Raw genomic sequence first — 24,552 nt, forward strand, 5'->3', positions numbered from 1 at the left:
ATGGGAAGCTGGCAGCAGGTTCTGGATGGACTTGGGTGGAGTCAGACTCAGAGAAGGGGAGAGCAGTGTCTAGTGCACAGAAGGGCAGAGGGCTGGAGTGCAGGTGCACATGGAGTTAACCCAGTCCTTCCGTTGAAGGCTCCTGCACTTTGCCCCATGCCCGTTTGTGCTCACTGTTAGGTGTGCCAGAAGTATTTTCTCTCTCTTCTCTCTTAGTGTCCAGGCTGCTGGTTTTGAATAACGCTGGCCTGCTTACCTCGCCAGGGGAATGGGCAGCTACACTAAAGGGGGCGGTGGGCCCTTCTTGGGTAAAAGAAGCCGCAAGACTTCTGGTAATGCTCAAGGGACTTGAGTCGGGGCTGAAGGCTCCCTGAACTCTCCCCACTTGGTGATTCTTCATCTGCCAAAACTTAGGTTTGCATCACCTGTAGCCATATTCACGGGTCTTTCGATACTAAAAATACATGAACAAAAAGCAGCCTAGGCAATTTTCATAATGGCACATCTTTTTATGGATATTTGGCCATCTAAAAACAAAAACGGATGGGGTTGTTGATCTAGCAGTTTTATTAATTCTTAAATGCCACAGATCTAAAAGAAGGAAAACCAGAGTAGAAGACCACTTGTAGCTGATGACTGTGATGTGTCCCTGGGTCATCTGTACGAAAATCCGGTTAAGATGTAAATGCCCAAAGGCTACGATTTCTGGACTGAGATTTTTCATGATGTTAATACAATCTCGTCCAGTCGTTAAAGATCACAAATACCCAGGGTTCCCTCTGAGGGCACCCCTGACCTACAGCGGTGTCTTCACCTCCTCCGGGTGGCCGTGGTGGTCTCTCCAGCCCCCTTCGGGCTCTGCTCCGATGAGCTGGCAGTGTCTCGAGCCATGCGGCTGGAATTCAATCAGAAGGGAGGGAGGGAAAGATGAGACAAAACTGGTTACTTATCACGGAGACATAAGAAATCCCTCCTATCTCCACACAGAAAATAAGGTGAATCAGGAAATGGATGGCGTTTTTCAAGTCACATGAATCAGCGACCCAGGGTTCATCCTTTTCACCAAGTGTTTGGCTAGGTTTCTCTTTTTGTTTACATGCTGTGCCTGGCTCATCAGAAACCGTTCAGGGAGAGCTATAATTTTATCTTGAAAAGAAGAGAACTAAACAGTTTTGTTTTGAAATTATCACCTCCAGTTTTGCAATGTGATGAGAAGCAGCCCAATGTAGGAGGAAGTCCTTCAGTGAGGGATGACTTCTCAGGGGAAGAAAAAAGTCAGAAATTTCACTTGGGAAAAGGAAACATCTGTGGATTCTTTAAAATAATTTTATTTGTAAAGAGCCTCCTTCTGTGCTGGGCCCTGGAGAGGGTCTTATCTCACCTCCTATCTCCTTCATGCTAAGAGAAGACACACTTGTCCGCAGATCAGTTCAAGCCCAGATGAAAAGACCAGCTCAGAAAAGTAAAGGACCTTTCCCCAGGTCACAAGGCAAAATCATGCCCTCAGTTTGGGTTCATTTTACTTTAAACTAAGGATGCGATTCAGTTATTATTTGGTTCCCTTCTCCCCATCTCATTCTTGTTATTAATTTGTTTGTAATTCATTATCAGGAAATATACAAATTTTAACAATGCTTCCTTATAGCCTGTAAATTGCCTGTAAAATTGACCCCTCTACCCCACATACGCATAAAGTTACATATTAAACATTATGTTATGATCCTTCCTGGGTTATGGTGGTAGAAAGCTATTTTCTTCCCAACGCTTAAGTCTCAATGTGCCAAGAACTTTTTTTTTTTTTTTTTGAAGTGTACATGCCTTTAAACATAATGTTGAGGGGCAATGACAAGAATTAGCTAAACACATTTGGGTCCTAATTTCTGCCTCCCTTTTTCCTGGTGGCTGGAAGCTCCCCAGGTCAGCCCACTCACTCAAGGGCTGCAAGGTCAAGCGTAAAGCTGTGTTCTCCCTCCCCTTCCCCCAGCTCTCCAGGGGCAGAGCAGCCAGGCTAGACCTTGGCCAGCCTCCTCCTCCCAGGGGAGGGGGGGTGTGCTCCCAGGCTCCTAGGCCGTTGTGCCACGTAGGCAGAAGGATCAATGGGAATGTCAGGAAGGAGCTAGTGTCCCGCGTGCCAGGCACATAAGGAGGAGTATTAAGCTTTTCATTAAGGCTCTAGGAGACAGGCAGCTGCCCTGCACCAGCTGAGTGCCCCCCCCCCCCCCCCCCACAACCCAGGGAAGAATACTTCTACAAAGAGGCCCTCCGCTGACATTTCCTCTGGATGTCTTACAGGAAATCCGAGTGAGGCTTTGAGGACCCACAGCAGCTCCATCACTAGTGAGAGAGAGAAGCTGGGGGCTTGGGGCTGGGCTTCGTCCCATGTAAACCTTCAGAAATGCTTTTAATTCTTTTATATAAGAATATTTCATCTGGAAATATTCTATAAAGACTGTAAAGACAAATCAACATCACTTCGTATTTCTATTATCCTCCTCTTGGAGGCTATTGGGTGAGCCATGACACCTTCCAGCCAGGGACCCGTTTTTTGTTTCACAGATGGGCTCAGTGGCACAGTGAGGGCACACTGGGCCCGTCCCGGTGTGACAAATCCCGAGAACCCGACACTGGAGCGGTTTTGTCAATGGGGGCCATAGGGGCACCCTGTGTCACTGCGGTAACAGAGGACAGCGGTGGGGGTGTTCATGCTTTTCCTTATTCAAGGGAAACTTTTAAAGCCACCCTCTGAGGCCGAGATAGAGAAAAAAAGGGCCGAGAGCTAGCGTTCCCCACCCCCATCCAGAGGGAAAGGGTCATGCGCGGCCCTTCAGGGTTCCAAACGGAAGCTCTGCAACAAAGTATGAAATTCCAGGCGTCTTGAAAGGTACTCTGCTTTCCAATTATGAATCTCTTCACTTTAATACTTGCTCCATAAGGCCGCAAAGATCCGGCAAAAGTGCAACAAGTAACACTTAGTCCAGAATTGGACAAGTTGACCCTGTCCGTCTGAGGGCTCCTTTCTGAAAGCTCAGCTTGGCTACGTGGGGATCCCCTGACTTGCCTCCCTCGCTTGGTCGGATTTGTTCACTTCTCTAATTTCTTTCCGCTGAAATCCAGCCGAACTAGCCGGGAGATGCACCCTAAAATAGCTCCTCCAAGAACCCGAAGCAACTCTCTCGGTCTTTTAGGAGTTTCCAGACCAGAGCACGCATGTGGATGTCACACAAAACGAACAAAATCACCAACTCGGAGTCCGGGAGGCCCCGGCGGTCCCTGCCCACCCCCACCACACGGCCAAATTCGGCCGGGGGACGCGCACGTACCTGGAGATGAGGCCGGCAGGGTGGGCGCGCCACGTCTCGGGGCTCGGCCCGCGCAGCCTCGGGCCCTTTATACCCCGCCCTCTCCACCCCCCCGCCCCCCAACAGCCACGTCTGAGCGGCCCGATGGGGGGGCAGGGAGCCACAGAAGGTCTCTGCGAGGTGGGGGAGAGGGAGTCCCCGAAAGTCAACGCTCGGGCGCACTCGCACTAAAGAAGAAGGAGTGGGGTAGGGGGGGCGCAGAGGGGGTCCAGTCCCGGGAAGGGCAGTGTCGGGGGCGGGGCCCAGGGAGGTCAGGCGCCGGGTGGGGCGCTCGGGTTTCACCCAGGCTGGGAGGGGAGTAAGAGGCTTGGCGGCGGAGGCGGGGCGGGGGCGGGGGCGGAGGCGGGGCGGGGGCGGGGGCGGGGGCGGGGCGAAGCGGCCCAGCGCTCCCGGCCCGGCGCTCCCCGCTCGCGCTCCCCGCGCAGCTCTACTCGCCGGGAAGGCGGCGCGGGCGGCGGCTGCTCTCGCTGCGCCCGCTCCCGCGCGCTGTCCTCCCACCGCGGGTGGGCTCCACAGCCCCCTGCCGGCCGCGGCCCGTGCCCGGCGGCGGCTCTCACCTTCCGCCTGCCCTCCGCCGGGGGCGGCCTGACCCGTGTGGCCCTTTCCGGGGGCTCCCTCTTCTACCCGTGGCTCCCTTTTGGAGCTGGCTAGGACACCTAACTTTGCCTTTCCTTGTCCGTCGCCGCCGCTGGGCGCGAACCTGTTCACCACCGGCCCGGCTGCGCGCCCGGGCACGGTGCGTCTGGCGCTCCAACCGACGTCCCCAGCCCGGAGCGCAGCGAGTGGCGGGTGGCTCTGGGAAAGTGGCAGGGGGCGGCGGCGGCCGCTGCCTCGACTTCCCTCGCCGGGCACTGAAGAGGACCCTCAGAGCTGCTCCGGGGCCCTAGGCGCTGGATGACTGGCATGAGGAGCGCGCCTCACACCTGGTGAGCGACCCCCGTCCGGTTCCCGCGTGGCCGTGGCCGCAGCTCCGACTGTGCCGCGTTGCTTGCCGCGACCCGGGGGCGGCAGTGGTCGGCGGGTGGGTCGTGTCAGGGTCGATCCGCAGGCACTGGGCGGGGGACAGCCGGTGGCTGCGCGTACAAGATTAGGACTACCATCCGTGCGGGGCACCCACAGTTGAGCTAGTGCACGGACTGGAAGTTTGTGTCCCTGTCTTTGCCGAGGTCGGAGCGTGCCGAGGTAAGGAGCGGAAGCAACTCGGTGGGCGACCTGGTGGTGTGCGAGGCGGGACCCCTACCCAGCACCTCGGGAAGGTGCGCACTGGGGCTTTGTGCGCGCACCCGGCGCGCGTCCAAGGAGCACAGTCGCGAGCGATGCGCGGGGTCCCGATGGACTGGGCTTCGCAGCCCTGCTGGCTGGGGCAGGTTTTCCTGTTCGAGTTACAGGGGTTTTGCGGTGCGCGTGAGAAACCGGGAGGCAGTGGGACTTGGGCTCAACTCCGCCAAGCGCTTTGGTTAATGAGGGAGAATGAGGCTGGGGCTGCTGGGGCTCGGGGCCGCTTGATGGGTTGCAGCCAGGCGAGGCACTTTCCGCGGGCACGTCTTCCGCTGCTGCACGGTCTCGCATCCCCTGGATCAGGGTTTCGGGGCCGGAGGTACATTTGGGTCCCGGAGGGAACTGGTCTTCTTGAGATGTGCGAGGAAACTGTCGCCAAGGAGTGGAGTGGGCTCGCTTCCCGCGGCGCCCAGTGCCAGACTTACCGCAGTCAGATCCAGATTCCCGGGGCTTTGGCGGGAAGCGCGTTTACCTCCTTGCTCTTTTCTTGCTTTGTACCTGGATGCTGCGGCTCAGAGTTGGGATTTAACTTTCCTGCGCCTGCGGCGGCCCAGGGACTGCCGGCAGGGGGCGCTAAGAGCGAGCGCTGGAAGTGGGTGAGAGGATGCTAAGAGCAGTTACTCTGTCCTGGGTGAGTGGGTGGGAGTCCTAGTCAGCAGACAGCGGGACGAGGCAGATCTTGCAAAGATTTCGTAGGGGTGGAGGGTAGGGGGAGCTGATTCGTTTACCAGAGGGAGCTGTCAGCCTTGCTAGACGGAACGGGAAAGGTGGTTGCCAAACACAGGTCGTCTAGATAAAGGCTCCTTCCAGAGACAAGCGTATCCCTGCAAACTCTTCCTGCCCATGCCTATGTCTTCCTCCTTGTGAGTATTTACTAAAAAATAAATAATAATAACAACAACAATAATGTGAGTTATGTTTAATACTGACAAGATTTTGCTCCTCAGGAGCATGTTAGCTAAAATGCCAGGAGTTACAAATGGGTGTTGCACCTTGTTTTTGAGAAAAACAATCGTATGTCTCAGCTTATCCAGAAGAGCTCGTCATAATGGCCAAGTTTGGAAACAGCAGATATGTTATTAATTTTACAGTTGGTCTTTTCTGTGTAGACACAGAAAGACAAGAGCAGTCTTTACTTAGGGAGGATTTTAACAGCTAATTAGGATTGCTAAGTTAATTGCTGACTGTGCCAGTTTTATTATTTAAGAAGGGGTAATGTTTATCATGCTACTTTAAGTGACCGTAATTTCAGTTCAAAGGAGATAATACCTCAAATTGTGTATTACTTAAACAACTTTAATAGACATGCCTGTATTTATACCAAAGGAAAAAAAATTTTTAAAAAATCTCGACCGTTTTTCATTTTTGTTTGAAAAGAAAAAGCAGTTCAAGATGTAATTTTTGGGCCACTTGAAACACAGATTTCTTTGTCCTTGAGTTTCTTTCTTTCTTTTTTTTTTTAAATAATAATTTTTTATTATGTTATGTTAGTCACCATACAGTATATCCTTAGTTTTTGATGTAATGTTCCATGATTCATTATTTGCATATAACACCCAGTGCTCCATGCAATATGTACCCTCCCTAATACCTATCACGGGCCTATCCCAACCCCCCACCCCCCTTCCCTCTGAAGCCCTCAGTTTGAGTTTCTTTCTTGTAAAAACTTTGCCACAAAATAGCAGCTGTTGCAAGGTCACCTAGTCATTTGCACACTCATGGACCCCAGGGGTGCTGAACTGGTACCTGCTTTTACATGCTTTTAGCCTATGCATACTTGCCTTAATAGGGAGAAGATGGATGATGCTAATCGTTTTATGCCTTTTGTGAATTGCACTAACTTGGTTGTTTTAATGGCAAACAGCTGCAAGATCCCTGCTGAGAGCAAAGACTTTGGTCTCCTGGGTGGTAAAGCTTGTCTCTGTCCAAAAGAAGTTTTTGAGATGTTCAGAATTTGGTAAAAATAAACCTGCCTTCTTTACTGCGGCTTCCTTTTACAATTAGTTCTTCACCATGTCCGAACAGAATGAAACACAGAAACATATAGTGCGCAGTGGCCGTTAAAAGTTGTTAGCTATGGGGCCATAATAAATGCACATTAATGTGAGTTTTGCTTTAGCTTAGAGGGTACACAAACGTTCTGAAGCCCTAGCCCATGGCTTTGCAGTGAGAAATTTTGCTTGAGAGGCACTTTAGACTCTTAATTCAGGGACAGATGTTACAACCACAAAACTTTTCTTTGTGTTGTACGCCAGCTCTTTGGGACTATGTTGAATGCTGCTGATGTTAGACGGAGCTGCTTAACTGAGCCACTGCACAGCTTTCATTAACTTGAGAATTATTTTGAATGATTCCAAATGTCTTTCTTGTTGGTTACGAAATCATTGAAATTGAGGCTTTGCTTCTGATAAAAATACAGCAAAGTGGGGGAGGGGGAAACAGAACTTTCCTAAAAGGCCAGCCAAAGGTATAAAGGCATCCCGTTATATAAACAAGTAATCGTGAACTCTAGAAATAACTGAGATAAGAAACTAATCCCTAAGAGAAGGGTTGCCTTGCAAATCACAGTTTGTAAGATACAACAAATTAATTAATTTATAACATGTCTGAGTCACGGAATTTCAGTTCTGTAACAATATATGTACCAGTGTTGGAGAAAAGTAGTCCTACATCCTGCAGCAAATCCTCCATAATTCTTGATTCTAAAATTATACCAAAGTTGTATTTAAAAATGCTTCTGAAATTGTTGCTATAGTTACTCAGACAAATTGCTTGGGGTATGATTATAACACCAAGGTGACAAATTTTTATGTTTAGTGTTAAATAATTTTCTAAAATGTAAATTACAGTGTCTAACAAATTGAGTTACACCGAAGTGCAAAGTGTGTGTGATGTGGAACCTTGTACATTTCTGTTCACCTGCATCTATTTGCAGATTTGCACAGAGACAGTGAACTGTTTTCCTGAGTACTAAGATGAATATATATAAGTGCTTGGAGTTGTTTGTCCTATCTTTGTGTACTGTTGTTGACAACACAGACATTCTCACATATGTTTCCGGCAACCTCTTAAAATTGAGATGCAGAAGTTTTGTTCAGAATTACTGGTTTTTATCACTCTGCTTGCTGCCTTGTAGCAGTGATCTGCTGTAGATAGGGGGCAATCTGCTGTCTCTAATCCCTGCACAAATTGGTAGCATCGTAATGATAAATTCAACAGGTGAGGAGTAGCTCATTTTGAAGAAGCAGCTTTTGGTATGCTTGAAAAATGTATCACTTATTTCTTTGATGAATTAGTTATCTGGATATATAAAATCAATTTCTAACAGCAAGACAAGAAGAAAAAAATTAAAGTGGGCTGGAATATATATAGATAAACTTTTCACTCTCAGTAAGCCTACCCAATACTTGCTTTGATTCAGAATTTAAGTCAAACAGAGTAAAGCAAATGAAAACTTGATCCAAGAGAAGATATTGAATAAGTGACTTATTGTAATGTACTAGTAACACCATAATCTAGGCCATCTAAAGGTTGTAGAGCTAAGAAATCCTGCCTCTGAATTTCAGAGTATTTTGAAGCCATGCAACTTCAAAGACAAGTTACATTTCACCTGGGGCATGACATATACAATAGGATTAACCCAACAGTGGGCTCAAGAAAACAGAAATTTTTTCAAAGAAATTGCTGTTTTCTTTTTCTTTTCTTTTCTTTCTTTCCCCCCCCCCCCCCTTTTTTTTGGTCCAAGATTAATGGTTTTCTGACAAGAGCAAAGATGGACATACTTTATTTCCCTTTCCTGAGTTTTAAAATATATTGGCATGGTTCTGTTGCATTTGGAAAAAATAAAATCGTTGCATTCTTTGCTCTTCTTTCCCACATGTGCTAGAATTGGTTTCCTGATGAATATTGAAAAACGCTGTAGTATGAAAGAGAATACATTTTTCTGGAGCTGAATATCTTTTATTTCTGGAAGACCGTGAACCCACTAATCCTTTATCTTCCCATCTTTCATTCCTTATTTGTCACTGTATCTCTGGAATTGGCCATCCTGTGGTTCGTGTAAAATGATGAGGAAGTGTATGTTGGAACAATTTTATTTTATGTTGCATTTTTATGTACATTTGCGAGTAGATCACATTACTGCAATAGGTAATTCAATTACAGATATGTATGATAAATAACCAGGAGAGTGATGATATCAGAAGCCAGCTCTACCGGAGAAATAATGCTGTATTTGCTGAGATGTGAAATTAAATAAGTTCTAGGCAAGTGACAATCAGGACTGAGCAAGGACAAATTGTTCACAGGAAATAGAGCCTCTTTCAATCAGTTCAAATTCACCCAACATTTGACAACGATTTATGATGTGTCTATGCAAAGAAAAGCAGAGTAAAAAAAGGTAATAAGAATTCTGCTAAGCGGTTTCTGTTGAGTTGTCTGCAAAATCATCAAACGGCTCATGCTTGGCTTAAACTTCCTGGAAGAAATGCGTTCCTCACAGACTGACTCCAGATAAAATTCCACACAAAGAGCTTCCCTTCTGTAACAACACTGGGGATGTGGCCACATCTGGGAGAGGGCATCCGACGCTGTTCTCAGCCGCCAACGATGCAGCCACTGGCTGCCTGCTCTGCCTGGCGTTCTGCGAAAGGAAGGCATTGGAGGCCAGGGACATCAATGGCTGAACAGCCTGTGACCGGGTGGATTTTAGAGTCACCGCTAGGGTCTGGGATTCCCGTTCCAGGACTGAGATTTTGATCGGCCGTAAAACTGTACCAAATTTAAAGCTGACCACATTGTAACTGGTGGCATAAAGCAAAGATGAGTTCTCTGGATATTAAACTTCCTTTGTCCAGCAGATGCTGGAGTTAAGCCAATGTTAATGTCCGTTGACCTACAGTATGAGCTAAATAAGGGCTGGCTTCTAAGACATCTGGCATGTAAGTTTCTGTGGGCTGTAGCTGTGGACTTGACTTTAAGAAAGTTGGAGGGAAGCTGGGTAGAAAATGACCAGAAGTCCATGGTTTAATAGAACTGCTTGCCTAATTGGGCAAGGCAGTTGGGAGAGGGCTCAACCTCAGAGGAAGTGCTTGCTGGCGCTGGAGAAGTCCCAAGGGGACTGGCCTGCCTGTGTGCGCGGGACACAGGTCTGCGGTGGTGCCAGGATTCCAGGCCAGAGTGGGCAGCTGGAGAGGGGTGGCGTGGATAGTGATGAAACTGTCCCCGTCCGACCCAGATGTTGGTCGAGGTTCTGTTGAAGTCCCTGCACGGAGTCTGCAGGTGCAATGTATGGATGGACTTGGAGATGGCCCAGCCTCAGTGCTGGGTCTGGGTCCAAATCCGACGTCTGCATCGGGTCTTTGGGTCCTTACAGAAATAGGTCCTCTAGAAGATAAAGGGGAGGAGGAGACAGGAAGTGAGGTAGGCGTTCTCTGTGGGAGTGGTTAGGGTGTTTGGTTACCAAGGTAGAGCCTCGGAATAATAACATGAAACACACTGCTAGAATCAAGTTATGGCCTAGAGGACGGGTCAGGGGGACAAGTCCTTGAATTTGCATGCAGTGATAGAAGGAAGCCAGCAGGGCTAGCTTCCTGCTGAGTGTGGGGCTGGGGCTTGTCAGATTGCAGCTGCCTAAGTGCGGGATGGGTCCCTGGGCATGGGAGCTGCAGTGGGCACTGAGTAGTCCCAGGTGGGGACAGTTGCATGCCCTTGGGGCTGGGAAGCTTCACTTGGAAATTGACATAAAAACACTTTATGTGTGTGTTTTAAGATTTATTTATTTATTAGAGAGAGAGCGCACATGTGCATAAGCAGGGGCAGAGGGGGAGGAAGAGAAGCAGACTCTGTGCTGAGCTTGGAGCCTGATGCGGGGCTCGATCTCATGACCCTGAGATCATGACCTGAGCCGAAACCAAGAGCCAGACGCTTAACCGACTGAGCCAGCCAGGCGCCCCAAACACTTTATGTGTTTTAAGACATATATTAAAACATAAAACATGGGAATTCAAGGATGTTATTTACTTATTTAAAATAGCACCACATACAAAAATTCCAGGGAACATGCTGTATCCTCATTACATAGCTTCACACATTTACAGAGATTTTAGAAATTTTAGAATATTTTAGAAACCATGGCAGCCTTTCTTATTTTACTTCTGAGATTAGGCCAATAAGCCTGGTCACACAGTTGGATTTATAGATTTAATAAGCTGAAAACAGATGAGTGGATAAGCAAAATGTGACATAACATGGACTGGTATTCAGCAATAAAATGAATTCTTGATCCATGTTGGAGTATGTGTGAGCTTCAAAACATTATGCTTAGTGAAAGAAGCCAGTCGCAGAAGACCATGTATCATATGATTCCATTTGTATGAAATGTCTAGAAAATGCAAGCCTATAAAGACATAATGCAGGTTAGCGGTTGCCCGGGGCTAGGGATGGGGATTTGGGAGGGACTGACAGTGGCCAGGCAGGTCTTAACTGGGATGATGGAAATGTTCTAGAACAGGATTGTGGAGAGACTCTTGCAGCTCTGTACATTTACTAAAAATCATTGACTTGTGCGCTTACCAGGAGTCAATTTTATGGTATGTAACTTCTACCTCAATAAAGTTGTTTTAAAAAGAAAAGGAATCTGGGACATAATCTCTACAGTTAGAGCGCCTTACACTGCCAGTGGCCTAAATCAAATCCTGCTGTGAAGTGGGAATTAGGTTCTGTGTTTCCATGACTTTCACAAAGACTAGTGCCGGGGCCTTAGGATGCTGAGGTTCGCTTCCTGGGACGTGCATCCGAATTGTGATCTCTTTTATGAAAATGAGCAAACCCAGGTTGTTTTTGCAAAGGAGGCCACAGAACTGAATTAAATCCCTCGATTAAACTAACCAGCCAACCTAGCTAGTCTCTGTTCGGTGCACCTCCGTTCCCAGTCATTTGTTAGAGGAGACTTCCCTTCCGCCGGTTTTATTCAGTTGCACAGCTCAGGGGGAAATCGTTCCAAATAATCTCCTGGTCTCATCAGAGCTGCAGGGTCTGAACTCCCAGCGTATTGCTCTGCTCAACAAAAGCGCTGCTTTCCTGTGACTGGGGAAAGCCTCACGATGCCTGCTTCTCTGTCCTTGTACGTTTTCTTAGCAGGGCATTCACTTTAGATGGTGAGGCAGGTAACTTCCAACAGCCAGATCCAGTGGCAGAACGCAGATTTTTAGATGCTCAGGGCCTGAGTACTTAAAGGAGAGTGTGGTGTTTTTTATTTTTTGTTTTCCCTCTTTTAGCAGGAGAAGAGTCATAGAATTGCTTCTAGCTCTTTCTATGCTGCTCTGACAAGTTGTGCAGTTAAAGCACAAGCTGAAATTAGGTTATGGGTAGAGATCCATATGAATTGCCTGTAATTTCCTTTCTCTTTGACTGTTGTCTCTGGATGAAAGTGTGTCTTTAACTCTTCCCTCTTGTTTATTACGACTTCCATCTGCTGAGTGCATTAAGATCCTCTCTACCTCCTGCCATGGGGGCTTCCTCAGCTCTCTCCCGGGCACCTTGCTCTCCCCACACCAGTTGGTCTCCACATGGTGACCTTCCGTGCTAGTGTTTACTTTGGCATAGACCGTCCCAGGTCCAGATATACCCAGGATGGCTTTCTGGAGCTGGCTGTGACTTGCCAGCCTCGAGAGCTCATATGCCTCTCTCCATTTAGTAATAAAGTATTTTTATCCAGCCCTGTGATATTTTGGGCAAACATTTTCCAACAATGTCTACTATCTTCAGTTCTTGTAGTTGTATGCAGAAACTGACATTGGCAGAAGTTTCAAATGCTAGTGCAATAGCTTTCTTGACCTTGTACCGATGTAATTTCTGATTGGCTCATTCCGAATTGGCCTCCTCCCGAACTTGCAGCCTAACTGAGACTCAAATTAAGAGTAATAGTTATAAAATGACCATGTTTTTCTATTACCAATCCTAATTTATGACTCACCCTTGGTGAGTGGCAAGGAATTATTTTTGCGATTGCTTTAGTATTTCCTTCTGCTTATTGGAGGGCAAAGGAGTGGGTGACACTTTTATTTTTTGACATTTTTATTTTCGATGTCACTTTTGATGGTTTTAATTGGTCAATAACATACTGTGGGTACTTTTTAGTGGTTGTTTTCTTTCATCTTCAATGAGCTAATGTTCTGCAGATTTCAAGGACAGCTAGTTAGGCATTCTGTTAAACAGATTGATTGGTTACATGATTGGAGCAATTTTCATGCTGCTAGGATGGATATTTAGTTTTGAAACATGAGGAATAAGAAACAATGTGATGTTCTCCTGGTTTAAGACCTCTTTTAGAATAACTGTTGATTTGTATTGGATCTGATAGCTGGAGGTGATCATAACGAAAGTAACAAAAAGTGTTACATAGACAATGGTGTGAAGACATTGTCCTCAGTGGGGAAAATGTATTAGACCTTTACTTTGGATGACTTTTTACTTTTTTCTAAACCATTTCCTTTTCTGGAAAGCATCCAAAGGGTAACATCACATATTGATTTTGGACACTAAAATGTATTAGATCCTAACTTTACTCGAGCACGGGAAAGAGCCTGGAATGTTTACTCTACAGCCTGGGGCTGTGCTGTCCCTTCTATCTGCTGGCTCCTCCTTACCTTACATCCTGTCATTGCTCTGAAGTTTCAAATTGGGGTATCTTTGCTAACCTGTCAGCGAAGGAAAATGCCTTTAAAAGTCGGAGCGAGGAGGCAGAGATAGGCAGTTCCATTATTTAAGTTTGAGATTTCTGGGCTGTTCATATAAAAGAGAGATCATGTTCTCAGAGCAGGGGTCCAGTGCCCAGATGCCCAATGTGGGAAGGAGAATGCTGGACTCTAGCTTCCACTCCGTTCCAACAGGGCTGCTCCTCAAATGCCCTTCTATGGCTTTTTCAATTTCTCTGCTAATCCAGCAGCCTTTTAATTATTATGTTTCTCCTTCACCAGAAAGTTTTGAGCCAAGCTGAGCTCATAACGTCCTCTGATTGACCCTATCCTTTCTAATAGGACTCAGCTCACTCTCTTTCCCTTCCCTTCTGTTTCCGTGCCCTCCCCCACGTGAAAGGGGTTTGGCAGGTTTTGTCCTGGGTCTGATATCGTCTGGCATCTCCACTACCTGACTCTTTCCCCGGGGGTTTCAGAGTTACTGTGGATGTGACCCGACTACGATAGACATGTTCTCTCACCCAGAGTCTTGTTCCTGCGGTGTTCCATGTTGGCTCATACAGATCAGACCTCATCTAGGTCAGTTACGAGTGTTCCAGGAATGTGTTGGTTGTTAAGTTACATCCCAACATTTGCTTCACATTTGATGGTGCTCTCGAGCTGGGAAAAACTTGCTTCTGCTTATCAGATAACTGTTGGTGGGGGGGAGAAGCATTTGCTCCAAGGCAGTAGGAACTCTTCCCTCCTTGGGTCACAGTCAGGATAGAAGGGATCTGAAGCCTTGGAGCTCTGCTCTCAGGCCCTCCCCCTCTCCACCTTGGTATCCCTCCCATTCCCTTGGCCGCTGGTCATACCGCCAAGATGGTACTCAGCAGGTGGGGATACCTAAACCCAGGTACTTGAGTTGAAAGTATTTCCCACTCTACCTACACACCCCTATTTTATTTCTTTTTTCTTTTTGTTTTTACAATGCACGTCTTAAATCAGTGTTTTCCTCCAACTTTCTGTACCTAAAAATGCTCCCCTTGGATGTAAATTGTGCAGTGGTCAGGGGGTGGGGCTGGGCGGTGGAGACGGGGCGGCGTGGGGAGGGGAGCCCTGTGCAGAGCTCTGCAAGCCCGGGCCATGATTCTTGGCTGTCTGCGCTTTCCAAGCAGACTCCAAAGTCAGGCCTGAAGCCAAATTTACTCTCCGTCTGCCAGCAGTGATGGAATTCCTAGGTCCTATCACCAGCTTGTGAAAAGAAATCATTCAGAAAACTGCAAGCTGGCGAGTAAGAATTGCAAAGATTCATTCACTCGAAAGCTTACGCCCGCAAATGTTATTTAACTTTGAACAATTTCTCCAGGCCCACCTGCTGGCTTTCCATCTCATTGAGGTTTCTCTTGGTGCCCAGGAAAGCCTGTGAAGGATTCACGGTGGGGATCTCATGGGACATGCCGGAGGGATGATACCAGCAGAAGGGCCTTGCCCACGTCCCAGACCTCGCTCATTCCTGACCCAAGATTCTGTGCAGTACGGTCACTTCCCTAGAACTTCATGGAGTAAATGTAAATGCTTGGACTAGTTGCTAAAGCCACAAAGCACAGGCCCGTAGAGGGGAACCTCAGTCTTCGTAGTGGTCAGGTACCCTGTCAGTTAAAAAGACATTTTTTAGAAGAGTATCCGTTGATGAATTAATTGTTTATTGAGGTAGGCTCGAGGAAATCAATGCTTTGAACTTGGGCCATGGCTAAGGAGAGGATGGACTTGACAGGCACGGGGAAGGGGCTAGACAGAGTCATGTACCGTGAATTTTTAATTGGGAAGTAGCGTATTTCCCAATGTCCACGTAGTATTTAAAGGGACTTTTTTCTTCTATAATGGAAATTATAACAAAAAAATCACACCCTGCAGATTCAAACACAATTAAGAAGTGTATTTTATCTATTTCTTTTGGTTGCTAGAGGGGAGTAGTTCAGGCTTTGGGGAGAGTTTGGGAAAGAGAAGGTCAGATAAACACTTTTCATTTGATCTTTGTGACCTTGAGCTTCTTGATAATCTTTCAGAAAATCCCAGGTGTTTGGTTTTTTTTTGTTGTTGTTTTTTGGTAGCCAATTACTTTGCTGTTTTCTCTGCAGAGGGAAAAGAGTCCTCATGACTTCTCAGCCTGGGACTGTAGATTAGAGAAACTCAGTATGGTGTCAGTTGGGCTTCGTAATGCCACAAAGTGTCACCTCACACACTTCTCCTGTTTTGGAACACCCGGCTCCACTGGTGGGTCGGTTTGGGGTCAACATGAAGAAGGGGCACAGCAAGGAAAGGATCACCCTGAATAATGGAGACCCTCTTCTGAGCCCCAAAGGATGTTGATTCCATTTAATCTTTCTTCCATTTAAAAAAGTCCACACTGGCCTTTTCTGTCTCCCCTTGTGTCCAAGACAGCAATCATTTGCAAAAGCTCTGATCCTTCGTGTTGTCGGTGAGCTTGCAATTTGTGGAAAAGCCTTGGAGCATTATGACACAGTTTGCATGGGAACACGGTTCCCATGGACTGGAATGCTGGCCAGGCTGCCCCTTGGGGTGGGCACCATTGGAGCCCATAAATCAGAGCTACGCGTTCACCCCATGCTGTGTAATCAAGTCTTGTTCATGACTGGTGGTAGAGCCTGGACTTGAAAGCAGTTTTGGACTGGCCACTAAGTAAGTGCTTTTCAAAGGGCTTTTAAGTTTTTGTTTTTCAATGAAAAGTGTATGTTCCCCAAAGAACTGGCTTTGGGGCCCAGATTTCCTGCCTTGGAATTGTTGGAGGGAGTGATAAGTGGGAAGAATAGGACCATGATTGGAGGCTTGGCTACATCTTCAGCAAGAGGCCTGGACAAAGGGTACAGATAGTGAATGGCTCACTTTGGGGACTGATGTGGGGGCCCTCAGGGCCAAGCGGCCTCTAAGGGTTCTTCTTTAATTGCTCTTTTGAATGAGCACCTGGATCAGTTAAGCCTGCAGGGGTGAATTTAGGAAGACAAACCAAAAGCACCTTTGGGAAGGTTGCTTGTTTCAAAGTGTGCAGGAATGCTTCTGTTTACTTTGTTCCTCTTAGGTAAGGGCTACTGTGTTTTTTTTTAAACCTAGTTCTTGGTGTTGACTTTGACTTCTGCCATTTAGCCATTTTGCCTGATAATGTTACAGTTTATACACACACACACACACACACACACACACACACACACACACACACACATTACAAATCTGTTATAGCTTGTATCAGATATTTACAAAGCTTTGGTGAAGGGGGCCATCAGTGCCAGCCAGGTCCATGTCTTGTGTCCTTCCTATGTGGGAATAAAAAGAGTTTGTAGGTGTATTTCTATCAAAGAGTTTGGCATTAGACTTTTAAGGATTGGTAGAAAGCTAAAAGAATTCATATAAAGACATAATTAGAGTATTCAGGGAACGTGTGAACTATACATGTTTGAAATGCTTTGCCTTTCTGAGCAATTGGGAGGTTGTTAGCTGTTTCCTTTTCTCACACTGGCTTCCAGATGATTAATTGGATTTACTTAATTAAATGCTCCACATTTAAGTGGAGTGGAGGCCCAGGGAGTATTCTGAAAATAGTATCAATTGTTTTTTATTGATCTACAATATACGACATGGTTTGCTTATACTTAGAGCAAAGACACTCAGTTCTATATTAATAATCTTTCTTTTTAAATTATTTAATTGTAAGTTCTAAAGTGAAAAATCTATTTAAAATATCTTATGGACGATCTCAAAAATTCCACATCATGAAATTCTATTCCTTTACTGCATTCCAGGGGAGTAAGCCAGCTTTGAAACTAGAAGCACGTTTCTGTTGCTGCCATAGTAAGTTGAAATGTTTGGAGGGGTAGCTGGGCTATTTTTAGCAAGTTCAAATGTATCCTGTGGTGGCTGATTTCCAATGATCCAAAATTAGTCATGGGATCTTGGACAGCACAGTGTCAAGGGCTCAGACAACCAGCCTGCTCCACATCTTTGCATTGTCAACCTAAATCTGACAGTAGGATTGATCGCTTTGGTCAAACAATGCATCATTCTTTGGAGAAAACAAAAGGATAACCTCTCACTGTGAACAAAGGGGTCAGAAGCAATGAATTAGGTGCTAGGCAAAGTGGGTGCTGAATAAAATTGGCAACAGTTCAGGCTATTGGAAAGATGACAGCTACTTGGTGATGAAGACAGCTAAAAACTTAATGGGGTATTTTTATTTTATTGGTAGGGGTATAAAGGTGAACAGCTGAGATTTTTCCCCCCTCTTCTGTTTTGTTTACATGAAAAGAAGGTCAAAGGGCAACCCCTCGGGCAGGAAAATCTTGCTTATCACAATGGCCTTTCGTCTGTGGAAAAAAGGAGAGATACAGTTACCCTCCTGAAAAGATCTCTTACACATGTTGCCCCCAATCACGTGAGAGCCAAATGACCAATTTGTTTGGAAAGAATTGTATTTCCATTTTCCCATGTTTAGAGAAACACTTCATTATTAAATATATGTGCAACATACAATCGTCCTTGGCAGTGATTGCTGATGACTGTTTTTCCTTAGGGTTTTGTTGTTTTGTTTGTTTGCTTGTAAAGTAATCCGTAGTTTACAAGAGGATGGGCTAATTTTTAATACTTTTTTTCTGACAAACCTTTTCTGTTGTTCCTTTTTTTTTTTTTTTTTTTTTTTTAGAGAGAGAGAGAGTGTGTGTAGACATTTTGGGGGGAAGGGGGAGGAAGGGCAGAGGGAGAGGTAGAGAGAGAATCTCAAGCAGGCTCCAAGCTCAAATCAAGAGCCCCCTTCTCTGTTGTCTTAATTCAACTTGACATGGCAGACAGGGAGGTCGGTTTGATTCAAAGGAAGGTCTGTGCATTTGGTTGAACCATAGCATCCTATTTGTTGAATGTTGAGGCCCTCCTAATTGATGTAACCATTCCATAGAATTCTAGAATTTAGAAGATAGTGCGGCTGTCCAGTGTTTGTCTCCAGGCAGGGCCTTTTCTAAACCCTCACAGAGAGATGGTGATCTATTATGTTCTTAGAGAAGGGCCTACCTCGGGGCGCCATTATAACGCCGACTATTTATTTTTACTGTTGTCCAGAGGAGCCCAAGGATGAAAGGTAGCATTTGGCCGGCTAAAAGGTGTTGACCATAAATTTCCTCTGTGCCAGAGCCCAGGCCCTGCCCTGGGGATACAGTGTGTACAGGACACAGAGAGTTTCTGTTCTCTTGGTGCGTGTTTACAAGAATCTGAACGATGCTTCAGGTTCATTCAGACACTGAGGATTGTCTGGAACCTGGCACCAGGAGGGCCGTCCCAGCAGGTCGAAGAGTCAGGTGTGGGCACAGTTGGAACAGTGCCCTTGTCTCCGTCCGTGCCCTGGCTGAGTTTCCTCACTTACTGGGACTCAGGGAGCATGGAGGTTTGGAAGGTACATGCCCAGACAGCCTAGACCCACGGTCGGTCCCCTCTGCCCAGGATGCCAGCTCCCCTGTCCCAGCACCTGCAGCAGGGGGTGGCATGGGGGGTGGGGGTCTTCTGACGTATGAGCAGAAAATCGGGAGCTTCAAGATAAATGAGGATCCAGGTGTTCATGGACTTCCTTTCAGGGTCTTTGAGAATTTTATAGTCATCCCCGTGGGATCGTCGGGGAGCAGGATGCCGAGACCCCTGTTTGACCAGCTCACCGTCTCGCAGGGCCGCAAACGTGCGGTGTGTTTCCTGATGTTTTCCAGGACAACTCCCGCCGCAGCACTGCCTTTTCCAATGTTTAACGCACTTTGCAGTCAGGCAAAGAAAATCAGCCTTTCTTGAAATGGAGGAGGCCCGGCATGTGGACAGGAGAGCTGGCGCTGGAGCAGAGGTAGGGAACAAGGCTGCCGGCGGGCAGCTCCTGCGCCGGCCCCAGCCGCTCACCTGCTGCGCATGCGGCCTTCCCGGCCCCGGAGCCCCCGAGCACGTGTCTGTGTTCCCGGCTGCCTCCCTGACTTCGCAGGAGCTGAAGCTGCTGGCTCTGTAGGGTTACACAGGCCGCTGGCCGTGTCGACACCCCACTGAGTCTGTTTGAACCTGGCACCCTTTGGGTTTCATGGTGCTTGAGTTCCAGGTAACTATTCTGAAGACCTCAGTTCCGGACGATCCAAGGGCGGGGGGGGGGGGGGGGTAAGAGCCGCAGGAATCTGGGTATCCAAGGAGCAGAAGGAGGTTTTAGCAATACATCCGGTTGCCAGAAAGAACTTCTATTTCTTAATCCCCACTTCCCCTCCTTGCTGAAGAGCTTTAAACCGAATGAATGATAATTGAAGGCTAACTTCATAGTTACTTTCAGATATACCCATGGAATTTTATAAGGGTTGAAATAGGAGGAGGAGGCCAGTGTTTGAAAGCATGTTACTAGTTTATAATTTGAAAAGAAAAAAAGAATTCTGGCTCCAGTTCAATAGGTGGCTTAATGATGTTGGCAGAGGCCTATAGGTCAATGTCTGAAATACCCCTGGCTTAAAGAGCTTGCATGTTTTATTTTGTTTTAATTGAAGTTTATTAGTGGTAATTTCGGTTCAGTAGTATAGAATGAAATGAAGGCCACGGTCCTATATCCTGAAGCTGGTGGGAGGAGCCGGGCCGCTGGTGGGGGGAGCAGAGAGGGGGAGAGGGGGAGAGGGAGCTCTCAGCTGCCAGGCAGAGGCAGACTGCTGCACGGGGCAGCCAAGTGGCATCCTGACCTCTCAGAAAGGTGCTGACAGGCCTGGCTGCGAGCGAGAAGGCTGCAGGGACTTTTGTTTCAGTAACGTGGGGTGGAAGCCATGAGGGCCGACTTGGCACACTGAGGCAGGCAGCTCTTCTCACCCAAGGGCCTGGCTGCCATCTTTAGGTGGTTCCTTAGCTGACAGCTGGTTGTGCTTTCAGAAGTGGGGGGAAGACTTAGACTAGCCAGAGCCATCTGGAGACTCTGCTCCAACAGGCTCAAAACTCAGAAAAGCTGCCCTTCTGCCTCTTTCTGGGGATTTCTGGAAGAACAGAGACTTGCAGGTATAATCATCGTATCTTGAGAGCTACCTAATCACAGAGGCTGGCCAGACGGCTAGATCTGGGTCCTCCTGAAATCCATAGGTGCCTGGCTCCCAGATTAAATTATTTTGATAGCTGGGAAAACATTCAAATACTGTGGTTCTCTTATTTCTAGGGCCCGCGTATCCTTACTCTCTTCTCAAAAGTAAATATAATAAGCCTCTGAACAATTGTGGGGCTTAGGGACAGTGACCCCACAGCCGAAAATCTGCGTATAACTTTTGACTCTCCCAAACTTGACCGTTAATGGCCTACCATTGACTGGAAGCTTTACCAATAACACGGACGGTTGATTAACACGTTTTGTACATTGTATGTATTACATACTGTATTCTTATGAGGAAGTAAGCTAGAGAGAAAAAAATGTTACTAAGAAAATCAGGAAGAGAAAATATATTTACAGTCCTGTACTGTAGTTATCAACAAAACTCTGTTCAAACCCATGTTTCAGGGTCACCTGTGGGGTTACATCAGTGCATTTGCTTGTTTCCACAATCGTTGGCCATGCAGGGTTTATCCCATAACTTAGTGGCCAAGGATGTTCATTTGCTCTTCTCTGCCTCAGTGCTCTGGGTGGCTGGGCTCAGCTGGGTGGTTCTTCTTGGGTCCCTCACGCGGTGACTGTCACATGGCTGGGGCCGGCATCCTCAGAGGCTTCCCAGGGCTGGATGCTCAAGGTGGATTCCTTCACTCATCTGGTGGCGGAGGGCCCCTCCGTGTGGCCCCCCTCCTCTTAGACGAAGACATGGGCTTCAGGAGGCAGGAAACACAAGCTTCCAGGCCATTTAAGGCCGTGCCCAGCACTGGCACCAGCTACGTGTGCTGTATTCTGTTGCTCACGGCAGCCCTCGGGCTCTGCCCGGATTCCTGGGTAGGAGAAATCGAGTGCGTAGCCATGGGCCCGTGCCAAGGCACGCTGCAGAGGAACACGTGGGAGGGGATAGTGTGTGGAGGCCATCTGTGGGAAAATACCATCTGCCACATCATTCCTCGTGTTCGGTGTATAGGAACCGACACAATAAATGTGTAATCACTTGCTAAGGTCAATCATACTTGACGTCATCTCTATACAGACAGGATTTGGAAGCTAACACATGGGTCTTCAACAAATACAACATGCAAATGTCACATTTACAAATTACAAAATGAGCGATCTCTTTTTTTCATTAAAATGTATTTTTTTTTTTTACTCCATAATGAAGATTAGTTGCAGGATATCCTTAAATATTGAGGTCTTGTAGATCTTTTCAATATGCTTATGAGGCTGCATGAATGTCGTGGTTACCAGAGTAGATTTTGGATCGAAGTGGCTGGATTTGTAGCTCAGTGCTGTGAGAGTTTGAGGGATGTCTCAGTCTCTGGGCCCCCCTCTCCTTGATTCTAAAAGAGCAGCTCCTGCCTGGTAGGCATTCTGTGAAGATTCCAGACTGAACGCATGTGAATTGCGTGCTCCATTGCGAGCACCCCGTAGTGTTAGCAAGTACTTGTGTTGTGAATAGAAATTCTCTTGACAAGCCCAGGTGTGGGTTAGCATCTTCCTCTAGCCAGAAGCACATTGCTCGATGCACTTGGCTCAGCTCTTCCGATAGGCCACCTGCACAGGAATGCCCACACAGAGCCGTGGGAGGGAGGTGGGAAGAAAACGGAATTTGCCAAAAATAAAAACAGGGCTGGGAATCGTTGCTTGACTTTGCAAAAAAGCAAATCCCTCTTGATGTTAGGAAAAAGTAAAACAAACAAACAAAACCACCGTTGGCGATTTCTTGTCTGTTTGTGCTCGGCATCTTCTGCTTTCCCCTGCAGATCTTTCTGGAGCTTTCTCCAGGCTCGGGAGTGTCAGCTGCATGAACAGCATCCTGGGCTTGCTAGCCTGCTTCTGGCTGGCTTCCTCCCATGGGAACCCTGGAGGGGATGAAGGAGGGCTTGTACCTTGAGGAGTGTGCATGGCAGGCCGCATCCTTCCACCAAGGCCTCGGTGCCCTCTACACAGCCCCTCGTGGCTCTCAGAACTGGAAAATGCTCCCTCATCCCAGCCCAGGAGGCGTAGAGGCGGTAGCTGAGCTGGCTCAGGCCTTGTGTTTCCCTCCCCTTTATCAATCTTCTCATTGTTCCGATCCCCAAGTAGAGTGGCCTGAGTCCCTCAGAACCCTGGCTACCCCACCCCCGAAAGATAGCCTTGACATCCCTTTTAGTTGGTTTGGTGATAGCTGCCCCTGCCAGCAAGGGGAAGAATGTGAGAAGTTAAGAACTCCATTATCTTTCCTAATGCCTGTAAAGAGCTTTAGAGATTGCCTTGTCTCCTTGAAGTCACAGACAACCCTCTGTAATCGGTTGTTGTACATTATCTGGGAATCACCAAAGTCACATGAAGCTCAGCGGGGGTGACGCAGATCCTGTGGCTGCAGATATGATCGTGTGCTGGAACCGGACCAGAATCCTGGCCGTCGGATTGCTCTGCCTCGCCGACCACCAGCGAGGAGGGACCAGGACGAGAACTTGCGGCTCGAAGTCAGCCTGCCCCCGGGCTTCCAGACCTTCCATCACTGATGGCTCTGTGGGAAGAGATTGCCTCTGGAGCTTAACTAAAGGCTGATAGTATTTCCATCAGAAAGTCAGGAGTCCCTAGGCTCGACAGTTCTTGGTACGCAAGCTGACGTAGTGGACAGCTGGTTTATGTAATTAAAGACACCTGTATATGCTATGAATCAGTTCTGATAAAATCAGTAAACGACAGTATCCTGGGGCAGCCCTCCTAAATGGGATCTGAGATATACTTAATCTCGGGTACATAAACACACAAATATCTGTTTACCTATTGGTTTATACGCCCACATTCCACTTGGCCTTCTAGCTTCATCCTGAACTTAAATGTTTGCTAGCCCAGTTTTTCTTGTGCTTTTAGTTAATTGATGTGCGTGGAGAAGAGGAGGCCTCTTCCGACTCAGGCACATTTCCCCTTCCTTTCAGTATTTATATGAGCTTGGGAAGCGTTTGGTACCAAGAACTTTGCAACTCAATGTACAAGTTTTATAGCAGGTTGTATTTTGGATGAGATGTGTGGCTTCTAAGGAGAAAAGAAATGCTCCTTTTGATTACTTTCCTAGTTATTAATAACCCCAAAGGGTTCCCAATTGTCAGGAACTCCCCATAATTTTTAAAATTGTAATTATTGCAATCCTTGGAGTGATTATTTTTCCATGATATGGTCCTATAAAGGACCACAAGGAAGGATATTCCAAACAGCACAGTTTTTGCTCTAGATTACATTATTTCGCATCTCTAGAACTTAGTCTTCCAGAAGCAGCACCTCTGTCCTGCTGTCGTCCTGCCCGTCTATTGATTCATGCTTATAGGAAAAAGATACCATTTCTCAGTCTGCTGTGCAAGGAATTGCAACCTCTCTGAGAACCTTCCCAAGCTTTTCTCATTCTCGTTCCACTTCCCTGAGGAGTCTCAGCAGAGACAGTGTCTAAAAGCAAATGGGGACATTTTGGGGTGTCTCAGTGACTGGGGGTGCTCCTGGCATTTGGGGCCTGAGGGCCAGCACAACCATTATTATCTGTTGCCCTTGCTTGAAGAATCCTGGTACCTTCCGGCTCAGAATGCAGCTCCTTCTCAAGTACCAGCTCAAGCCTGGGCTCCCAGGGAAGGCACTGCACTGGTCTTGCCCGCCCCTGGAGTTCTGTTGCCTTTGCTGTCTTTGCCAGTCATTTGATGTAATCACTAGGTTAAACGAAGGGTTGACAGAGTTTTCTTGTAAAGAGTCGAATGGCAAATATTCTAGGCTTTGAGGGCTACGTGGTCTGACTCCTAAGTGGTGCTGTTGTAGTGTGAAAGCAGCCATTGGAGCCTGCAAAGGAGTGGGCATGGCTGTGTTCCAATAAAACTTTATTTACACAAATAGATAGGGGGCCGGATTTGGCCCACAGGCCACAGTTTTTGACCCTTGGCTTAAAGCATACAACGTAGCTATTTTTGTAGTTCAAAAATGGTCAACTATTGGAAGTTTCATGTGATTCAATGTAATATATTGTATACCTTGTTGTGAATTTCCTTATCATCTGAATGTGTGTCTCATTTCAACTCCAAATACATCAGTATCTCTCTTATTCTCCCTCTCTGTGTGTTTAGTATTAGCTTGTTTTTAT

At 47.0% G+C, this 24,552-nt stretch overlaps 1 protein-coding gene, 1 long non-coding RNA gene and 1 other non-coding gene across 11 annotated transcripts in view; 1 reads left to right on the forward strand and 2 right to left on the reverse strand.

Annotated features, from left to right (window-relative positions):
• Positions 1–486: 486 nt before the first annotated feature.
• Positions 487–3,635, reverse strand: LOC148108882 (uncharacterized). The gene is made up of 2 exons (XR_015726889.1): positions 3,321–3,635; positions 487–895 (listed from the first exon to the last, which is right to left on the reverse strand). It is a non-coding gene; the product is annotated as an uncharacterized LOC148108882 (long non-coding RNA).
• On the reverse strand, positions 995–1,064 carry LOC123791276 (small nucleolar RNA SNORD123). The gene has a single exon (XR_006779317.2). It is a non-coding gene; the product is annotated as a small nucleolar RNA SNORD123 (small nucleolar RNA).
• A 152-nt stretch (positions 3,636–3,787) lies between the features above and the next one.
• The window catches only part of SEMA5A (semaphorin 5A), a 475,859-nt gene continuing 455,094 nt past the window's right edge, over positions 3,788–24,552 (forward strand). For 8 of the 9 annotated variants that reach the window (XM_087867978.1, XM_045795947.2, XM_045795944.2 and 5 more), the window contains exon 1: positions 3,788–4,285. The gene's annotated coding sequence lies outside the window, so the exon portion shown is untranslated. The other variant, XM_087867979.1, reaches the window with a different exon arrangement.

The sequence above is a fragment of the Ursus americanus genome, chromosome 15, assembly GCF_024610735.1.
Source record: "Ursus americanus isolate L20-20 chromosome 15, mUrsAme1.1.p, whole genome shotgun sequence".
Classification (NCBI taxonomy): Eukaryota; Metazoa; Chordata; class Mammalia; order Carnivora; family Ursidae; genus Ursus; species Ursus americanus.